Source organism: Limanda limanda, chromosome 11, assembly GCF_963576545.1.
Source record: "Limanda limanda chromosome 11, fLimLim1.1, whole genome shotgun sequence".
NCBI classification, from domain to species: Eukaryota; Metazoa; Chordata; class Actinopteri; order Pleuronectiformes; family Pleuronectidae; genus Limanda; species Limanda limanda.
This window is the reverse complement of record NC_083646.1, coordinates 6,363,787-6,383,138: the sequence shown is the minus strand read 5'-3', so window position 1 is coordinate 6,383,138 and position 19,352 is coordinate 6,363,787. Positions and strand designations below refer to the sequence as shown.

Genomic DNA, 19,352 nt, shown 5'->3' with positions numbered 1-19,352 from the left:
ATCAATAAAACACACAGTTATAAGGCCTTGAAATTCACTCACGTTCAAACAGATGGACGGGATCAGACGAACGTTGATCTACTTCATTTTGTGCGATGCAGTAGTAGACTCCTGGCTGGTCTGAGTACACTGTGTGGTTTTGATACTTTGACACAAGTTCATCCTTTTCCTCTCCCTGACTCTTCCTGTACCATGAGTAGTGTTGGACTGGGGGAACGCTGTGACTGAAGCAGCTCAGCATCACGGAGCTCCTCCCGTCAAGCTCCTGCTTCTCTGCTGACTCCTCGATGTGTGTGTGTTTTGGAGAAACTAGCCGGGAAATTCAGGAGAAAAGACAACGTCATTTTCTGAACATCATCAATAATGAAACGTGGATAACACAACAAATAAAGTGAGATTATTGCTGCTCTTTAAAGCCAGACTAAGAAGAATGTTAAACTTTAAATGGGAGGATAAAACAGACTGGCTTTAGATTCACCTGAAACTTTCAACTTTTTTTCTCAGCAATTTCTCTTTGAAACAAACTACAGCCACTGATTTTAGGTTACTGTTCCTTTTTTAACTTAAATACTATATACAAATCTTTTGTACTAAGACAAAGTTGGGAACAGAGCTTTAGAAACAAGAACCCTGAGGCTCTGAAACACCCTGACTAGCTTAAAACTAAAACTTATACTTTTAACTTACTGCATTCACTGATTTGACATAGTTATGGTATTTATTCTTTTATTTATTCTTTTCTGACAGATTTTTAATTTGTTTTTAAATTCATATTCATATATTGACCTGTATTAAATTTTTGTTATTTAGGAAGCACTTTGTAACGTTTTTTGAGAAGTGCTATTTAAATAAATCAGGCCACTTTAATCATGTTGAAATCAACGTTTTCAGTTACAAAAAATGTTGTATAAGTTTAATGAATTAATTAATTTACACCATAGTTAAAAGAACGCAGTAATGTTTTTTTCTTTTTGGAACCAGCACGTCTGATCAGTATTTACTTTATAAGCAGTAATGTAGAATGTATCCTCCTTGTTTATCCATTCACCATCACAAGTGCATCATTCTACTCACATCTGACTTTAACCTCAGCTGGCTCTGACTTTCCTATTCCAATGTCATTGGTGGCTTCACAGCTGTACAGTCCACTGTCAGAGGGACTGGCTGAATTCAACGTGAAGGTCCCAGTCCGAGTCCGTCGGACAATTTTATCTCTCCCATCAGTCGTCTTCCTCCAGGTGACAGAACTCACTGGTGGGTTGGACTCGGCAGAACAGTTCAGTGTCAACAACACATTTTCCCTCACATCAAGACCAGGATTGACTTGAACTGTCACATGTTTGGGACTGTCTGCAATAACCAAAAATATAGAAAACAGAGAACTGTTAGATTTAATAACTGCCCAATAAAATGGTCTTTATAATATAGAATGACTATGAATAATATATGTTTTTTATTTAATCTGGGTGGAATTGAAAGTACGTTTGTAGATAGTGGACTAATTTAAATAAGGGAGCACAATAACATACAAACCTGGGAAAACAATACATTGCTTTTCTTCCCTCTAGTCTGTGTTACATAGGTTCGTGGTAAATGTAAAAGTTCTGCTGAACAAAAAATTCAACAATCATTAGTAAAGGGAGTTCCTCTCATGAAGCTCCTAAACTCCTCGTCAGCAGATACTCCCGGAGCGTCAAAAATACCCCAAAACTGCATCATGCTCACCTAGTGGCTTATCGGAAACGCCCCCTAATGAGAGTAACTTAAAGCGAGAGCAGAGGCTGACATTTCACACACAAGCTGGAAGCAGATGACCAAAGTATTAATATTCATGTAAAAATCACTGGAAACATCATAGTACTTACACAGTACTTGTATGCACACTGGTTGACTCTCATCCCCTCCACCGATGAGGTTTGAGGCGTTGCATCTGTAACAAGCTTCATCTGCTCTTTGTATTGTTAAACTCAGCTCTCGGCTGTTTGTGGTCTTCCACCGTGAGTCAGTTTGTTGATTTTTGCTGCGGTACCAGAAGTAAGTCATCGGGGCAGGATTGGCATCGGTGTCACATGTTAACGTTAGAGAACAAGCAACTTTCACTTGGTTATCAGAAGAGCCACTGACAGAAATCCTTGTCTTCCTCGGCTTATCTGGAAAAAGGACCCAAGTGAAAAGACCTTTATCTCAACAACTGGTGAATCTGAAACAGAAGATTCTTTCAGGTTAATTCACAACCCAGATAGCACACGGATGTGGACTACTTCAGGCAATGATCCATCACTTCTGGTCTTCTCGTGGCCCAGGACAAATCTGGACCAAGACACTTGATATGTGAGTGACGCTCCACTAAGAATGTAATATTGTGAGTACTATGCAGGAGATTTGAGTTCAGAATTCAAATTAAATCAATACATGAAGACAAAGTCCGGGGGACAAAGCTTTTGAAACAAGAGCCCTGAGTCTCTGAAACAGCCTGAACGAGTCAGGAGCTAAACGCATACTTTTGTCTTACTTCATTCACTGATTTTACGTAGGTCTAGTTTTTATTCTTTTATTTATTCTTTTGTGACAGATTTTTAATTTGTTTTTAAAATTATATTCATATTTTGATGTGTTTTTACTTTTTTTGTGATTTGGGAAGCAGTTTGTAACGTTGTTTTGAGAAGTGCTATTTAAATAAATCTAGTTATGACAACAGGCCACTTTAGTCTTGTTGAAATAGACGTTTTCAGTTCCAAGAAATGTTGGATAAGTTTAATGAATTAATTATTTTACACAATAGTTAAAAGAACCCTGTGGTGTTTTTCACATTGTGGAGTTATGTTTTCTTCTTTTTGGAACCATCACGTCTGATCAGTATTTACTTATACTCAGTAATGTAGAATATATCCTCCTTGTTTATCCATTCACCATCACAAGTGCATCATTCTACTCACATCTGACTTTAACCTCAGCTGGCTGTGACTTTCCACTTCCAATGTCATTGGTGGCTTCACAGCTGTACAGTCCACTGTCAGAGGGACTGGCTGAATTCACCCTGAAGGTCTGAGTCCGAGTCTGTTGGATGATTTCCTCTCTCCCATCAGTCGTCTTCCTCCAGGTGACAGAGCTCACTGGTGGGTTGGACTCAGCAGAACAGCTCAGTGTCAGCAACAAATTTTCCTTCACATCAAGACCAGGATTGGCTCGAACTTTCACATTTTTGGGACGGTCTGCAGTAACCAAAAATATAGAAAACAGAGAACTGTCAGATTTAATAACGGTCCAATATAATGGTCTTTATAATAAAGAATGACCCTGCATAATGTATGTTTTTTTATTTCATCAGGGTGTAAATCAATGTAAGTTTGTAGAAAGTGGACTAGGGAGCACAATAACATGCACACCTGTGAAAACAATTCATTGCATTACACAATTACTCCACAAATTATACAAAAAGAAAACTTATAACTGCTTAAAGTCACAAGGCTTCATATCAAATATCGCAGAACAAAAATACTCCATTACAAGTATCGGCCCTGAATTCATAATTTAAATAAGCAGCACAGTAGTTTAGCAGAAGTATTCATTAAGTGGCAGAGTGGCACCACGTAACATTACTGGATCATTATTATTGATAATTTATAGATTAAATGACTCTATATAGGGTCTGGTAGTTTATTAATATTTTCTAAGCTCTATAGTTCTTCATTAAATAGACAAATTTACTTAAGGTCATTCATTTCTCAGGTGCTATTGTTTCAACTGTCAGAAGTAATAGTTGATAGAAAAATGAATGAGAAAAGCTACTTTTTCATAGATAGATTTAGGAAAGTTTCGGTTTGATCAGTTTGGTTAAAAAACTAAAGTGGCAGCTGAAGTATGTCGTCGGGGCAGGATTGGCATCGGTGTCACAGGTTAACGTGAGAGAACCACCAACTTTCACTTGGTTATCAGAAGAACCACTGACAGAAATGCTTGTAATCCTCGGCTTATCTGGAAAAAGGACCCAAGTGAAATGACCTTTATCTCAACAACAGTTGAATCTGAAACAGAAGATTCTTTCAGGTTAATTCACAACCCAGATAGCACACGGATGTGGGCCACTTCAGGCAATGAGCCATCACTTCTGGTCTTCTTGTGGCCCAGGACAAATCTGGACCAACACACTTGCTTTGTGAGTGAAGGTTCACTAAGAATTGAATATTGTGAATACTATGCAGAAGATTTTAGTTCAGAATTCAATTCATATCAATACATGAATGTGAAAGAGGTAAAATGACTGAAAATCACAGACACGCCACAAGCTGATGGCTCTGAGAGGTCGGCAGAGTATCACAGGGACGATATCCAGAGACAAATATCCATTCACACAATTTAGAGTTTCTAATGAACTTCATCCCAATCTGCATTTCTTTAGACTGTGGGGTGAAGCTGGAGTACTGGGAGAGAACTCATGTAGACTGGGAGAACATACAAATGTAACAGAAAGATCAAAGCAAAGTTGGGATTCGAACCAGCAGCCTTCTTAGAATATTAACAATAATAATCATAACAGCATAGTGTATTACCTAAAAGACAAAAAATAAATTTAATGAAGTCATCAACTTATATTTAACAGTGACTTTAATATAATTTATTATACAGCCAACTTGACTGGGAAACTATGTCGAGTGTAGCTATAGCCAAACTGCTCTAGAGTCATAACTGATCTAGAAGAGTTCAAACCATTGACTCAAAGTGAAGCCAAAGTGTCTAGATCGCCACCTGGTGCCTGACTCTGGTATAAATCTCACCTTCTGAATTTTAGTGAATGGGACATGGACCAAACTAAAAAGTAAAAATACACATTAACTAAAATTATCTCAAAGATTAATTCTGTAATTTTTATAAATTGTTTATGTTCAAATGTAAATTGTTTATGGTTATTAATTATATTTCCACCCAGAGGAGCCTTGGTTGCTCGGGGCAGGAAGGACACTATCGTCCACTTATTGTAATTTTATGTATATTCTAAAATATATTTAAATATTCAGATTTTTATTTACATACATTCAACGGTTCTTCCAGGGTCCATTGTAGAAACATATGTCGATAAAAACACAAGTGGAGAAGTCAGTGAATCTTTAATAAAAAAGAAAATTTTTTTACTTTGTTTTCAGCGTGGAGAAATAAAATCCATACGTTTTATTAGGGCCAGAAAAACAAACCAGGTAACTGTCTGAGCCTCCATCTCATGTGGGACAACGCCTGGAATTCTGAAACAAATATATACTGATGAGTGGTTAAAAACATCATAAAATCAGAGAACTTTCTCTTTTTACTGTAAAACGTGTATTAAAAATTATTTTTCATCTTGTCTCAAAATTTCCTTCTTCCTCTTTCCATTTATTTTACGGACATTTGGAGTTATCTTTGTTTTGTTCCTCATTTCACGATGGTTGTGAACTTGTGGTTTGAAATCACATAAGTCACCTCACCTCTACGCAGAATTTGTCATATATTAAAACAAATTAAATGGAATTATTTTAAAATGGAATGTTTGGGTCACAAAGTTCAGTTTATTTTTCCCATTAATAACTAAAATCGTTTTCTTTTTTAATTGTATTTTAACTGGAGTCACTTGTTCAAATCACTTTTATTCAAGGAAACCCCAGAACACGTATAAAATATGTTGACTGCAAAAATAACAGTGTATTTATTAAATTAAAATGTTTGATCCTTTTAGTCTGAAATATTCTGTTTAAAAAGTCATATTTGGCACTTTGGGTTCATCTCAGCCTTCAGGGAACTACGACATATGAAACTGATGTTTCAGTTTTCATATGGAAAAAGTATTTCAACTGAATGGAAAAAAAAGGGGTTTTAAATTATTATAAATTTAAAAAAATCATATTTTATTCAAAAAAAAAAAAATACAGTTTGTAATCAGTGTATATACTGTAATAAAACTTCTGAAACACTATATTTTACTCTAGTAGATTAACATCATGAGGAGATAAATAACCATAGAAGCTTGTTCTTACCTCAGAGGACCCACTTGCATCAGTCTGTCACACACAGCCTCACTCCGAGAATGAGACTTTACAGAAAAGGGAAGTTTTCACACTTTGAAAGGGGATGCAAAAAATAATTAGCATCCCCTATCATGGAATCCAGGACTTTAATGAGACTTAATTAAAAAATTGTCTTTCTTTTCCATTAATTTGAAGGGTGGTGCCCCGAGGTAACTTTAATCAATTAAAATGATTATTTCCTATTAATATTCAATATTTGTTCAGCTATGAGAGTGCTAAACCATTATGGATGCAATGACCCTCCTGGCCACTGAATATTTTGATGCTGTTTCCCCTTTATGTCCTTCTTTCTTCCTCGACTTTTCCTTCAACTTTTTTTTGATGATATTTATAATATACTTCTTGACTTAGACTTATAAACTATAAAGAAAATTATTATATCAATCCATGTGAATGTATACAAATAAAGTGTATAGTTTCCTTTTGGCCTCAGCCTCCTCTACTGTTCCCAGCAAAGTGGGAGGACTGTCAGAGGCTGTTTAACATGGTTTATTTTCTCCGTAACAATATCTACACTGTTGCCCATGTCTGTTATTCAGCATGTAAATGGAATAGAATTATAAATTGTATATTGGTTCTAATTAAATCATTGGTCGTTTCAGGAATCCATATCCTGAGATATCCTCTGCCCCTCATACACCTGAGCCACCACACAGTAAGATGTTTCCCAAGTCTTCTCTTCAGTATTACTGGTCCCCAAATGTGTCCTTTATTTTACAGTCTATAATAAGAATAAATAGTGTAATTTAAAGTGTTGTGACATCTTGCTACTCTCTTTCTTTTTTCATCCTACTTCTCGGAGCAGGTCCTTCTGTTGTCCCCCCCACCAACACTAGTACACCTTAACCACCACACAGTAAGATGTTCCCATAACAATTTTTTTAAACCTATAATATGCAACGTTTCTTCATTAAAAATATATAATGTATATATAATATAATATATAATATAATATAATATATAATAAATATATGTGTTGTTGATTTGTTTATCTACATTATCTGTGTCCAACAAATCTCCAACCCAGAGAAGTTAGAGAAATCCAAAATGTAATTCAAGTGACAGGCTTCTGCAGTCACTTGTTTCTTCAGTGAGAAGAAAAGGCCAAATAGGGTTTTAAAATTCTTGAATGCAACAGTGCAACAGTTAAAAATAGGCTCTCAGGGTATTACTGCATACTGTATTGTACTGATAGTACATACTATACTTCATGATGTGTAGATATTTCAGAGTGAAATGATGTCGAGTGTAGCCTGCCTGTCATTTGAAACTAATTAAACAGTTTAGAACTATTGACAGGGAAAGAACACTTCAGCACCAAGACAGCGGACAAACAATGTCGCAATCTGATTGGCTGTCAGTGAATAACAACTATATGTGGCTGCACCCCCCCCCCCCCCCCATACAGGGGAGATATCTGTAGCTGCTTCTCGCTTCAGGGTTCACGCCCTTAACTTTTTGAAGCAGTAGAGAAATAACGGAGGACACTTCTTCTTGCCTGGAGAAGCTGTTGTATTTGTTTTCCAACACACTGTAACTTACACTGTCCATCTTTCTCTCTCTCTCTCTCTCTCTCTCTCTCTCTCTCTCTCTCTCTCTCTCTCTCTCTCACTCTCTTCACCACTCACTCTCTTAAACACAGGGAAGCACTTTCTTAAAGGAGCCGCTCTACTCTTGTAACATGAGGCCAATGAGAGAATTGACGGACAAAATCTACCCTGCACTATTACAATGTAAATGTATGAGCTGGGTTGTTGTGTTTCTTCACTGAGACTCAAATGAAGAGATTTCGTCAGACACACTTTCCTTTGAGAAGGAACAAGAGGCTGAAGTCAAGAACAAGAGAGAAAAACAGAAAGGTGGTGATGATGAGAGAGAAGGACCAGTGTTCCCACTGTTCCCACCCAGGACAGAATCAGTGTTATATAACTGTGCTGTTACAAAGACTGTTCTGATCCTGTTCAAACAAGGTAAAAACCACATATTCTTTGACATTTAGAATGGAACTTACAGGCTCAAGGTAAATACACACCTAGAAGGGGGAACATAATAATATGGTATTTACTGTATAACATATTTTACTTATGTAGATTAACTGTTTGAGACACGTTTCTATAGTTTAAATACAAGATGATGCAAACTCAAACACAATGGTAAGTCATTGATGCTATTGTCCACTGACCTGGTTTTGAGGCTACTATTAACCAATAGCTGATCTCCAAACATCTTAATGCATATTTAGATCGGGGGATACTGCCCTCCGGCTACCGGCCTGGTTCCATGGCAACAAAAATACTTACTCATTGATGCACCTTTGTGAAAATGTAATAAATTATCTATTCATATCCTATTGTCTCCGAATTTGTACTTTTACTTTGAATGCTCAAGAGTTTAAGTTCAGGATATAGTCATATACTTGATTTTATTTTACTTATTACTTGACTCAAGTGAATCTAAGTTTACATGGTCCTTTAGTAGAAATGCATCACAAGATAATGTCCATTTCATGACGCAATGCATTTTGTGTGTACATGCATTCTTCAGGAACCCTTTCGTGCTGTGACATGTTCACAAATCCCACAAAAAAGTCAGTAAACTTTAAAGTACATGAAAATTTATTTTATTTTGAGCTACAGGATATTTACATTTCAGCCGTTTGGGTTTTGATTAAGTTGACAACACTGGAAAGGATCATTTTACACTCACATTATTAACATTTTAAGTTGAAAAATAAGCATTTTAACCGTTTATCCCTCACATTTTGCTATGTTCACTATTTGCTCCAGAACCTTTAATTGACATTTTCAAATATTTATATATTATATTTTAGCTCAGTAATGTTACTTCTGTGCCATCTTGATAACTAGTTTTAAAATACTCCAACTGTCAACATGGTTTAAAACATGAACTCTTCAGACTCTCAGTGATGACTTATTGTGAATATAAACTTCCTCAGGCCCGAGGTAGCTGTAAGAAGCAGGACGAGAACATCTCAGGTCAAATCCTGACATCAGAGTATTAACTCTCATCTTGGTGTGAGCTGCTGGAGTCTCTGTTGGTCGTCTGACGTCGGGGCATCGCTGTGAATCTCACCTGTGGAAAGTTCAGCTCCACTTCACCTTCACTGGTGTGGTTGTCAAGTAGATATGGAGATGTTGGTGCACGTGCAGTTGCATTACTAATGTTTTCATAGTCCTGCAGGCTCTCTGGTTCATCCTAGGGTGAGAGCGTAGGTAGTTAATCGATTATTGAGAATTTCTGGATGTAATGCACATTAAAATTCATACAAGACTCACATCTGATTCTTTTAGAACTTGCAGACATTTTCCTTGATTTAATTGTATTGATTGTTGCACAGTATAAATGGGTGAAGGGGAGGTTTCATCTCCTGACGAGTTTTGTTTCCTCTAACAACATGATTATCAAGCAGCAACTGAATCGCTTCATTCATGCTCTCAAATGGATGCTGTACAGGTTGTCTTTTAACTAATGGCCCCAGTATACTGAGATATAAGTCTACTGATAGACAGCTACTGACAGGGCAAACAATGAGGGCAGGATATGGAAGAACGAGGAGGGAAAAGCAACAGCTTGAACAGTAAAAGACACATCTGCCTGTAGAGCCAGATTAATACTGATGATAGAAGATGGAAGGCAGTAGCTCTACATGGTCAATATGAGAAGTTGGAGATATCCTGACAGATCATTTTATTAATAATTTTTTAATCTAATGTGAACATGTGGCTTTTTTGTTTCAGATCCTTGCATCGTGTGCTCTCAAAATAAAACTAATAAAACATTCTGGGACTCTGGAGGCCTTGTAATATCACCATTAAAACATATTTGATAACATATCATTGAAATTATGACATAATTAAGAGTATTTAGAAGAAATAGTAGTTTTACAGCTGTAACAGGTCAGAAGTGATAAAGCAGAGGCTTAAATATCCTGAATCTTATACATAGACTCTCCATAATCACTGTTTACTATGATGTCCAATATACAAATAGTCAATTAGAAATAGATTTTGAAGTTTCACAACTGGTAGTTAAATAATATAAAAACATATATTGTGCTAAGATAAGCACTTCTGTCCTTATGTTTTCAATAAAGAAGTAGAGTAGAGGCTTAAACAGATGTGTCATTACCGAAAAACCAGAAGGGAATTTGGTGTTAGTTGTTCCTTGTTGAACAGATTTCCTCCAGTATCTGAAAACATAGAGGGACATGATGTGGTAAAACAAGCCAGACCATCTCTGAAATGTATTTATTGAATTTGATCGAATGCACTTCTTATTCATTCACCTTAAATTTACGACAATTACACTGATAATCATCAGGAGAAGTAGAGCAACAACGAGGAACCTCAGGTTCTCCAGATAGTCTCCGGTGGCTAGAAGAGAGAGAGCATCATATAGACACTGAGTTGTGAACATGGAGAATTAGTTTCAACTTTATTCGATGTGCAGAGATTTATTTCAGGCTGAACTAGAAATACTGTCTTGCAGTTGTTTACCTCTGTCAACCACGATTCTGATGAGGCCACTGTGACCTTTGACCACTGATATCTTATCACTTCAAATCTTTGAGTTCTCATCAAAAGTAGAGGAATTTCTCTTACGGTGGTTTTGTAATATGTGTTGGGACAGTGTTTCTGTGAAATTAAAGGCCTACTCTTAGGCCTTCTTGTGTAGTCAAAACCCTGAAACCACATGTTCTCTTTGTTCTTGAGAAAGCCAAGGAACTCAGTCTCCCAGGGTGCAACAGGTTCCATTGTTCTGGAAAAAGCCAGAGCACAGGGAACTCACTCTCCCAGGATTCCTCAACTTCACAGGTGTGAAAAACCACAAGAGTCAACTCCTATTGGTCAGTCTGGCCCAGTGTTAATTTTGGCAGCTATTTTTGATTTAGTCTTAGTCTTAGTCTTTTGATTTACTTAGTCTTTTTTGTTTTCATGAATATTAGTTTTAGTCTAGTTTTAGTCATTTTTATCCTTCTTAGTTTTAGTCTAGTTTTAGTCGACGAAAACAAATTACATTTTAGTCTAGTTTTAGTCACATTTAATAGCCACATTAAACTCCTTATCTTCCCTTCTCAGGTCCAGGGACCCCCTGTGTTGTGTCTACAACTGCGTACTAGTCTAGCTTGCATTACTTAGGTTGTCCATTAGATGTCCCTCCTATAGGTCTATAGCAGGGGTCGGCAACCTTTACTATCAAAAGAGCCATTTTGCCCCCTCTTCCCCCAAATAAAATTTGTCTGGAGCCGCAAAACATATTTGATAACAAAGCTGATAAAATTTTATATAAAGTTATACTATACTAATCTGTAGATTATTGCATTTATGAAATTATAGAACAACAATAAAGAAAACTGTTGACATTTTATTTATTTTTACCTGTTACAACAAAGGGAAACACCAAATGCTTATGAAGAGGAGAAGAAAATACACAGGCAAGTGTAGGTCTACTTTGAAATAAATTAAACGCAGAACTATGTAGGGTTATTTGAGTCATCCCCATATTTGTGGGAAATGTATGAAATAAGAAGTACCCTATTTTGAAATAAATAAAAACATATAGCTGCAGCCTATATATTTTAGTTGGCGTTGGCGAAATGTGAAAACAAAAAGTGAAAGCAGATCAGACTGGAGGCGGACACAGAAGCTGGAGCTCGGTAGAAACCAGCTGCAGCTTCTGCTCTGATCCAGAAGCTGCGGCGCTGATCTCAGAGCAGCTGAGACCAGAGAAACTCTGTGTTTTCACTGTTTCCATAGTTACGCCGGGTTTACACCGGGCGCTGAAGCGTCGCGTAAGCGTCGCGTAAGCGCAGCGCCATGCCTTAAATAACAGCTGACTCCCATCCACTCTCATGTTAATCCTCTGTGCCGGTCGCACCAGACGCTGAAGTGCAGCGCTGCGCCAAGGCTGCCGAGCGCCGTGCAGCGATCGTTTCGGCGTCGAGTCTATTTTTTGCGCTTGACGCGAGCGTATCGCTGCAGGAAACACACTGAAAAATGATTTTAAACGATATTGATGACATATTTTATATGATATAAATTATCAAATATGCATCCCATAGTTTTTATTCCCCTTCTGTTGTCCTGGAGTTTTCAATTTTATCAATTTTACCGATCACATTATTAAATTTACCCTCGACATCCGACATTGAACGGAGCAAAAAGCGGAGAAGTTATTGATGATGGATGACATTAAATTAATAATTGAAGTGGAGAAGTACAGAGAGCTGTATGATCCTCGGCACATGTTGTATAAAGACAACATTAAAAAGGACAAATGCTGGGACGCCGTTGCAGTTAATGACAAATATCAGCTGCATGTGTGATCACGGTGAGGAATCGCAGGATGACCGCCGCGGAGAAAAGCGTGTTTGTTGTGACCAGCCTGGCGCCTGCGCACTAGGGATCTACGCGGCGCTTACGCGAGGCTTCAGCGTCCTGTGTGTTCAGCCCAGCGCCGGCGCGCTAGTGCGCTGCGCTTACGCGACGCTTACGCTACGCGTCGCGTAAGCGCCCGGTGTAAACCCGGCGTTAAGAAGCAGCTGGTGAGTCAGTGACCGGCCTGCTTCACATGAACGAGCTCTGATCTCACTGTCTCTCTGAGCGAGTGCGCGGGGGCGGAGCCTCGGGACCGGTGCACACACACACACACAGACACACACACTCGCCGCTCCGGGTACTTCATGACGGCCTGATACGATTATGTTTTTAAAAATTGTTGTGACTTAGTCAACCGCCAACATTTTCGTTTCGTCTCGTCTCATTAACGAAAATTAAAAATAGTTTTTATTTTCAAAGATCCATTTCGTTACGTCTCGTCTTAGTCATGGGAAAAGGGGCGTTAACGAATATTTTTCGTTATCGTTAGCGTCAACGAAATTAACACTGGTCTGGCCCCATGACCTGTGAGGTCTCTGGGCAAATATAAGGCTCGATCTCCCTCTCCTCTCTTTCTTTTTCTACAATCCTACCAAGGAGGCAGGCGGAGGAGGCGAAGGAGGCATCGCCGAGGGGGAGCCTGACTGCTCCAGCTGCATCTTCTCTTCGCATCCAAATCCAACGAGATCAGCGCAGAGGTGCAGCTTCCAACTAATCTCTTCAAGGAAACCTCCTCTCAAATCAAGTTCTTCCAAACTCCTAGCAGCGACTCAATGTCCTGCAGGTAAGATTCAACCAGCAACTGAGCCTCACAGCTCGACAGAACCGTGAATGCAGAACCTTACGACCAACCAGAAGACTTCACACAACCGGCAGGACAAACTGCTAACTGCACAGCAACTTTCTTTCCCCCTTTCCTAGGACTGGTAACATAATCTGGGCTTAATAATTATACTAGGCTAAGCAAGACTGTTTATTTGATTCTGTGGGACGTTTATACGTTTGATATATGTTGTGATATTGTGGTTATAAGTTATTTGAAAGTTAATGTTAGTTAAGCTCTTCACAGGCTTTCTCTCTCTGACTCTTTCATTCTCTGATTTAACATCTACACACAGACACACGCATATCTCCTCACCTCATTAGCTCAGACCCCCGCTACATATCGTAAAACCACTTCTGAAGGAAGGGGGGCCGTTAACTAGAGGGGGGGCAAGTAAACATTTTGAAAGCATGCTAAGGAAGGTGTGAACTTTTAGTTAAGCCACCATCTTGGGAAGCACACTGACTTACATAGGCACAGGCACAGACACACTCACATTCACATCTTTGTTTAATGAGTAATTTGTGTTTTTATACTTTATTAAATTTATTGTAAATGTTTTTCTTTCCGAAATGTTCTTTCATTAATATTGCATAAGTGAATTTTGCCAACCTCTGTCAAGAACTCCATATAACCTTCACCGTTCATTATATAATCTTCAATAGTAAATATTTAGATTGCTAATTGAACTAGATCTAAATGAGACTGATCTTAATCAATAAATTGTCTATCTTTTACCTTCCTTTGAAGGGTGGTGCCAGCTCAGTGTCAACAACACATTTTCCTTCACATCAAGACCAGGGTTGGCTAGAACTTTCACATATTTGGGACTGTCTGCAGTAACCAAAAATATAGAAAACAGAGAACTGTCAGATTTAACCACTGTCCAATATAATGGTCTTTATAATATAGAATGACCCTGAAGAATATATGTTTTTTTATATCATCAGGGTGTAAATCAAGATAAGTTTGTAGATAGTGGACTAATTTATATAAAGGAGCATAATATATACAAACCTGTGTGAAAGAATATATTGCCTGACACCACAAATTAAACTATAAGAAAACTTATAACTGCTTAAAGTCACAAGGCTTCATATCAACAGAATTATACTTTACTCTGATAGAAGAATTACAGAGATCGATACTTTACATTGGCAATTGGCCGAGTGGCACCACGTAACATTAGTAGATTATTATTATTGATTATTTAAAGATTAAATCTTTTTATATGGGGTTTGGTAGTTTATTGATATTTTCTAAACTCTACAGCAGTGGTTCTCAAATGGGGGTACGCGTACCCCTGGGGGTACTTGAAGGTACTCCAGGGGGTACGTGAGATTTTTTCAAAATATATTTAAAATTAGCATCCATCCAAAATCCTTTAAAAACGGTTATTTAATAATTATTCAATCAAATATAAGTGTAAGTTAATCAACTGAATTTTATAGTCAGTAGGATATTCAATTTCATTATCCTAAATACCCCGAGTCTCCCCCATACCGATGGTTTGACCCAACCTGGCACGCGCCACCTGTCATCACCTGTCATCACCTGTCATCAGTGACGCATTGAAAACCCAAACAATGGAGTCGTGGTTGAAACGTCCTGAGGCCTCTTATGCGGTGTCTTTGCTCATAGCTAAAGCAAAGAAACCGTTCACCATAGCCGAAGACCTGCTCCTTCCAGCCGCTGTCGTGCTGGCTGAGACCATGCTGGACACAAACGCAGCGGAGAAGTTAAAGACTGTGCCTTTATCCAATGACTCTGTGTGCCGCAGAGTAGAGAGAATGGGAACAGACATTGTCGAGCAAGTTGTGGGAAAACTTAGCGACCCTTTTTCACTCCAGCTGGATGAATCCACAGATGTCAGTGGGAATGCACAACTTGTTGCTTTTGTGAGGTACATCGATACGGACGACATTTATGAGCACATATTATTCTGCAAAACCTTGGAGGGTAGAACAACAGGAGAGGACATTTTTGATGTTGTCAACTCCTTCTTCTGTGAAAACGACATGAGCTGGAAATCCTGCAGCAGCATCTGCACGGACGCCGCAGCATCAATGACGGGCAGCGCGAAAGGACTCATAGCGCGCATTAAAAAAGAAAACCCCGACCTGAAGTGGACTCACTGTGTCATACACAGGGAAGCATTGGCGTCCAAGAAAATGAGCCCTGAGTTACATGAAGTTTTGAACGACAGCATCAAAGTGATCAACTTCATAAAGTCAAGGCCACGTAATGCACGCCTGTTTCGCCGCCTCTGTGAAAACGTGGGAGCTGAACACACACAACTGCTGCTGCACACAGAAGTGCGCTGGCTTTCTCGAGGGAGAATACTCAACCGGCTGTTGGAATTGCGATCTGAAGTACACACTTTTCTGATCGAGCACAGATCTCCCCATGCCACCTTGTTCCAGGACACAGACTGGCTTGCAAAGCTGTGCTATCTGGCGGATATTTTCAGCAAACTGAACGAACTGAATATGTCTCTGCAGGGCAAGGACACCAGCATTTTAAACCTGTATGACAAGGTGGGTGGCTTCCTGAAGAAAGCAGAGCTGTGGAGAAGGGCCTCTGCACAGGGGGATTTCACCTGCTTTCCACAGGTGGATCATTTTCTGTCTAGTGAGGATGTGGACAGAGCTCCAGTCAAGTCAGTCATAATGGGACATTTGACCAACTTGATTCAGGATTTTCATTCCTACTTCCCTGACATGGAGGAGAAATCTGCACAGCTGGATTGGGTGAGAAACCCATTTTTCTTGTCCGAAGGAAACGGGAGCAAACTGCCAGTCACATATCAGGAAAAACTCCTGGAAGTGTCATCTGACCGTGACCTCCAGATGAAATTTGCCACATCCACACTTGCACAGTTTTGGGTCTGTGTGAAGCAGGAGTACCCTGACCTTGGACAGACAGCTTTGGAGCAGCTACTACCCTTTGCCTCCACATATTTATGTGAGACCTCCTTCTCTGCAATGACTGTTATCAAAACAAAGCAGAGAAACAGACTGTGCCTGGAGAAGAGCTTGATCACAGCAGTTGCTTCCCTGCCACCAAGACTGAAAAAGATCCTCAGTGAAGCACAAGCACAAGTGTCTCACTGAAATGTAAGTTGATAATTCTTATGTGCACAAATCTCTATTTATAATTGAGATAATTATTTCTTTTTTGTGAAGTGTATAAAATTAAGTTAGGTTCGAGAACATGTCTTTGTTATGATCCTGAAAGAGGGCACTTTAAGTTGATAATTCTTTTTATGTGCACAAATCTCTATTTATAATTGAGATAATTATTTCTTTTTTGTAAAGTGTATATAATTAAGTTCAGTTCGAGAACATGTCTTTGTTATGATCCTGAAAGAGGGCACTTTAAGTTGATAATTATTTTTATGTGCACAAATCTCTATTTATAATTGAGATAATTATTTAGTTATGTTTTTTAGTTAAGACTTTGGTTATTTTTTATATATTTTTATTTCCAAATTGTTGTAATTTGAAAGTGTCTAGTTACAAAGTTGAATAAATCAGACACTAATGGTACAGCACTGTGTTATACACTTTTTTTCAACCAAAAATGCGCTGGTCAAAGGTCAAAGGTCAATTTATTGTCATAGTGGGTACTCGGCTGAAATTTTTTTCCAAAGGGGGTACATCTCTGAAAAAAGGTTGAGAACCACTGCTCTACAGAACTTAATCAAATAGACACATTTACTTTAGGTCATTCATTTCTCAGGTGCTTTTGTTTCAACTGTCAGAAGTTATATTTATACATCCTCTTTGTTTATCATCACAAGTGCATCAATCTACTCACATCTGACTTTAACCTCAGCTGGCTGTGACTTTCCACTTCCAATGTCATTGGTGGCTTCACAGCTGTACAGTCCACTGTCAGAGGGACTGGCTGAATTCACCATGAAGGTCTGAGTCTGAGTCTGTTGGATGATTTCCTCTCTCCCATCAGTCGTCTTCCTCCAGGTGACAGAGCTCACTGGTGGGTTGGACTCGGCAGAACAGCTCAGTGTCAAATACAGATTTTCATTCACATCGAGACCAGGGTTGGCTTGAACTTTCACATTGTTGGGACTGTCTGCAGTAACAAAAAATATAGAAAACAGAGAACTGTCAGATTTGACCACTGACCAATATAATGGTCTTTATAATTTAAAATGACCCTGAATAATATATGTTTTTTTATTTCATCAGGGTCTAATTCATGTATAAGTTGTAGGTACTGGACTAATTTATATAAGGTAGCACATTAACTTGCAAACCTGTGAAAACAATACATTGCATGACACCACAAATTCATACTATAAGAAACTGTATAACTGCTTAAAGTCACAAGGCTTCAACATCAACAGAATTATACTTTACCCTGGTTGAATAATTACAGAGATTTAAGTAAAGGTAGAAATATCGCAGTACAAAAATACTCCATTACAAGTTTAGGCCCTGAATTCATCATTTAAATAAGCAGCACAGTAATTTATCAGGAGTATTCATTAAGTGGCAGAGCGGCACCACGTAACATTACTGGATCATTAATGTTGATAATTTATAGATTAAATGACTTTATATAGGGTCTGGTAGTTTATTGATATTTCTAAGCTCTACAGAACTTAATCAAATAGACACAATTACTTTAAGTCAATCATTTCTCAGGTGCTTTTGTTTCAACTGTCAGAAGTATTTAAATAGAAAACTACATGTGAAAAGTTACTTTAGCATCAATAGATTTTTTAAAGGAAGATTTGTTTTGATCTGTTTGGTAAAAAAAAAAGCCGCAGCTGAAACACTCACATTTCACCACCAACTCCTGCTGCTCACTGTCCTTTGAGCCCTCAGTGTTCTGGGCACGGCAGACGTACCAGCCAGCGTCGGCTGAAGTCACAGTAAACGTGTGGGAGAGAGAGTTGTTGGTTCGTGGATGATGATCATCTGCAGTGTTTCTTAATGTCTCATGATATGGGCTGGTCCTCGCCAAGGTCAGAGTTGACTGTGGGAAACTTTCAACAGTGCAGCTGACGGTGATGGTCTGACCTTCTGTTACCTCAGAACTCATAGAAAGAATAGGTTCAGTGGTCGAGTCTGTAGAGAGAAAGAAAGCATATTATGATTTCATTTAATGTTTTCCCTCTAGTCTGTGTGACATAGGTTTCTTGTAAATGTAAAAGTTCTGCAGAGCAAAAAATCCAACAATCTGTGGTAAAGGGAGCTCCTTTCCTGAAGCTCCTAAACTCCTCTTCATCAGTCCAGCTGATACGATATTGTACTAAGACAAAGCTTTTGAAACCAGAGCCCTGAGGCTCTGAAACAGCCTGAACGAGGACATACAGCAGACTGAGTCAGGAGCTGAAAACACACTTTTATCTTACTCCATTCACTGATTTTACGTAGGTCTAGTTTTTATTCGTTTATTTATTCTTTTATGATTTTTGTAGCCGACTTGACTGGGAAACTATGTAGGGTGGAGCTTTAGCCAAACTGCTCTAGAGTCATAACTGATCTAGAAGAGTTCAAACCATCGACTAAAAGTGAAGCCAAAGTGTCTAGTGTCTAGTGTCACTTCCTAAATTTAAGTTAATGGGACATGGACCAAACTAAAAAGTAAAAATGCACATCAACTAAAATGATCTCAAAGATGGATTCTGTATTTTTTATCACTGGTTTATGTTCAAATGTTCATTTTCATGTACGTTTGGTTATTAATTATATTTCCACCCGGACGAGCCTTGGTTGTTTGGGGCATGAAGGACAGATTTGTCCACTAATTGTAATTTTATGTATATTCTGAAATGTATTTTAATATTCAGATTTTTCACTGTACATACCTTTAACGGGACTTCCGCAGTCACTTGTAGAAACATCTGTCGCTGAAAACACAAGTGGAGAAGTCAGTTAATCTTTAATGCAAATGTTGGAAAAAATATAAAACATTGTTTTCAAAGTGTTGAAATAAAATTCTTACGTTTTATTAGGGCCAGAAAAACCAACCATGTGACTGTCTGAGCCTCCATCTCATGTGGGACTACAACTGGATTTCTGAAGCAAATAAAAATTGAAAAGT

At 38.3% G+C, this 19,352-nt stretch overlaps 1 long non-coding RNA gene across 1 annotated transcript; it reads right to left on the bottom strand.

Annotated features, from left to right (window-relative positions):
• Positions 1-9,157: 9,157 nt before the first annotated feature.
• Positions 9,158-10,437, bottom strand: LOC133013655 (uncharacterized). The gene is made up of 3 exons (XR_009681430.1): positions 10,363-10,437; positions 10,206-10,266; positions 9,158-9,272 (listed from the first exon to the last, which is right to left on the bottom strand). It is a non-coding gene; the product is annotated as an uncharacterized LOC133013655 (long non-coding RNA).
• Positions 10,438-19,352: the final 8,915 nt, after the last annotated feature.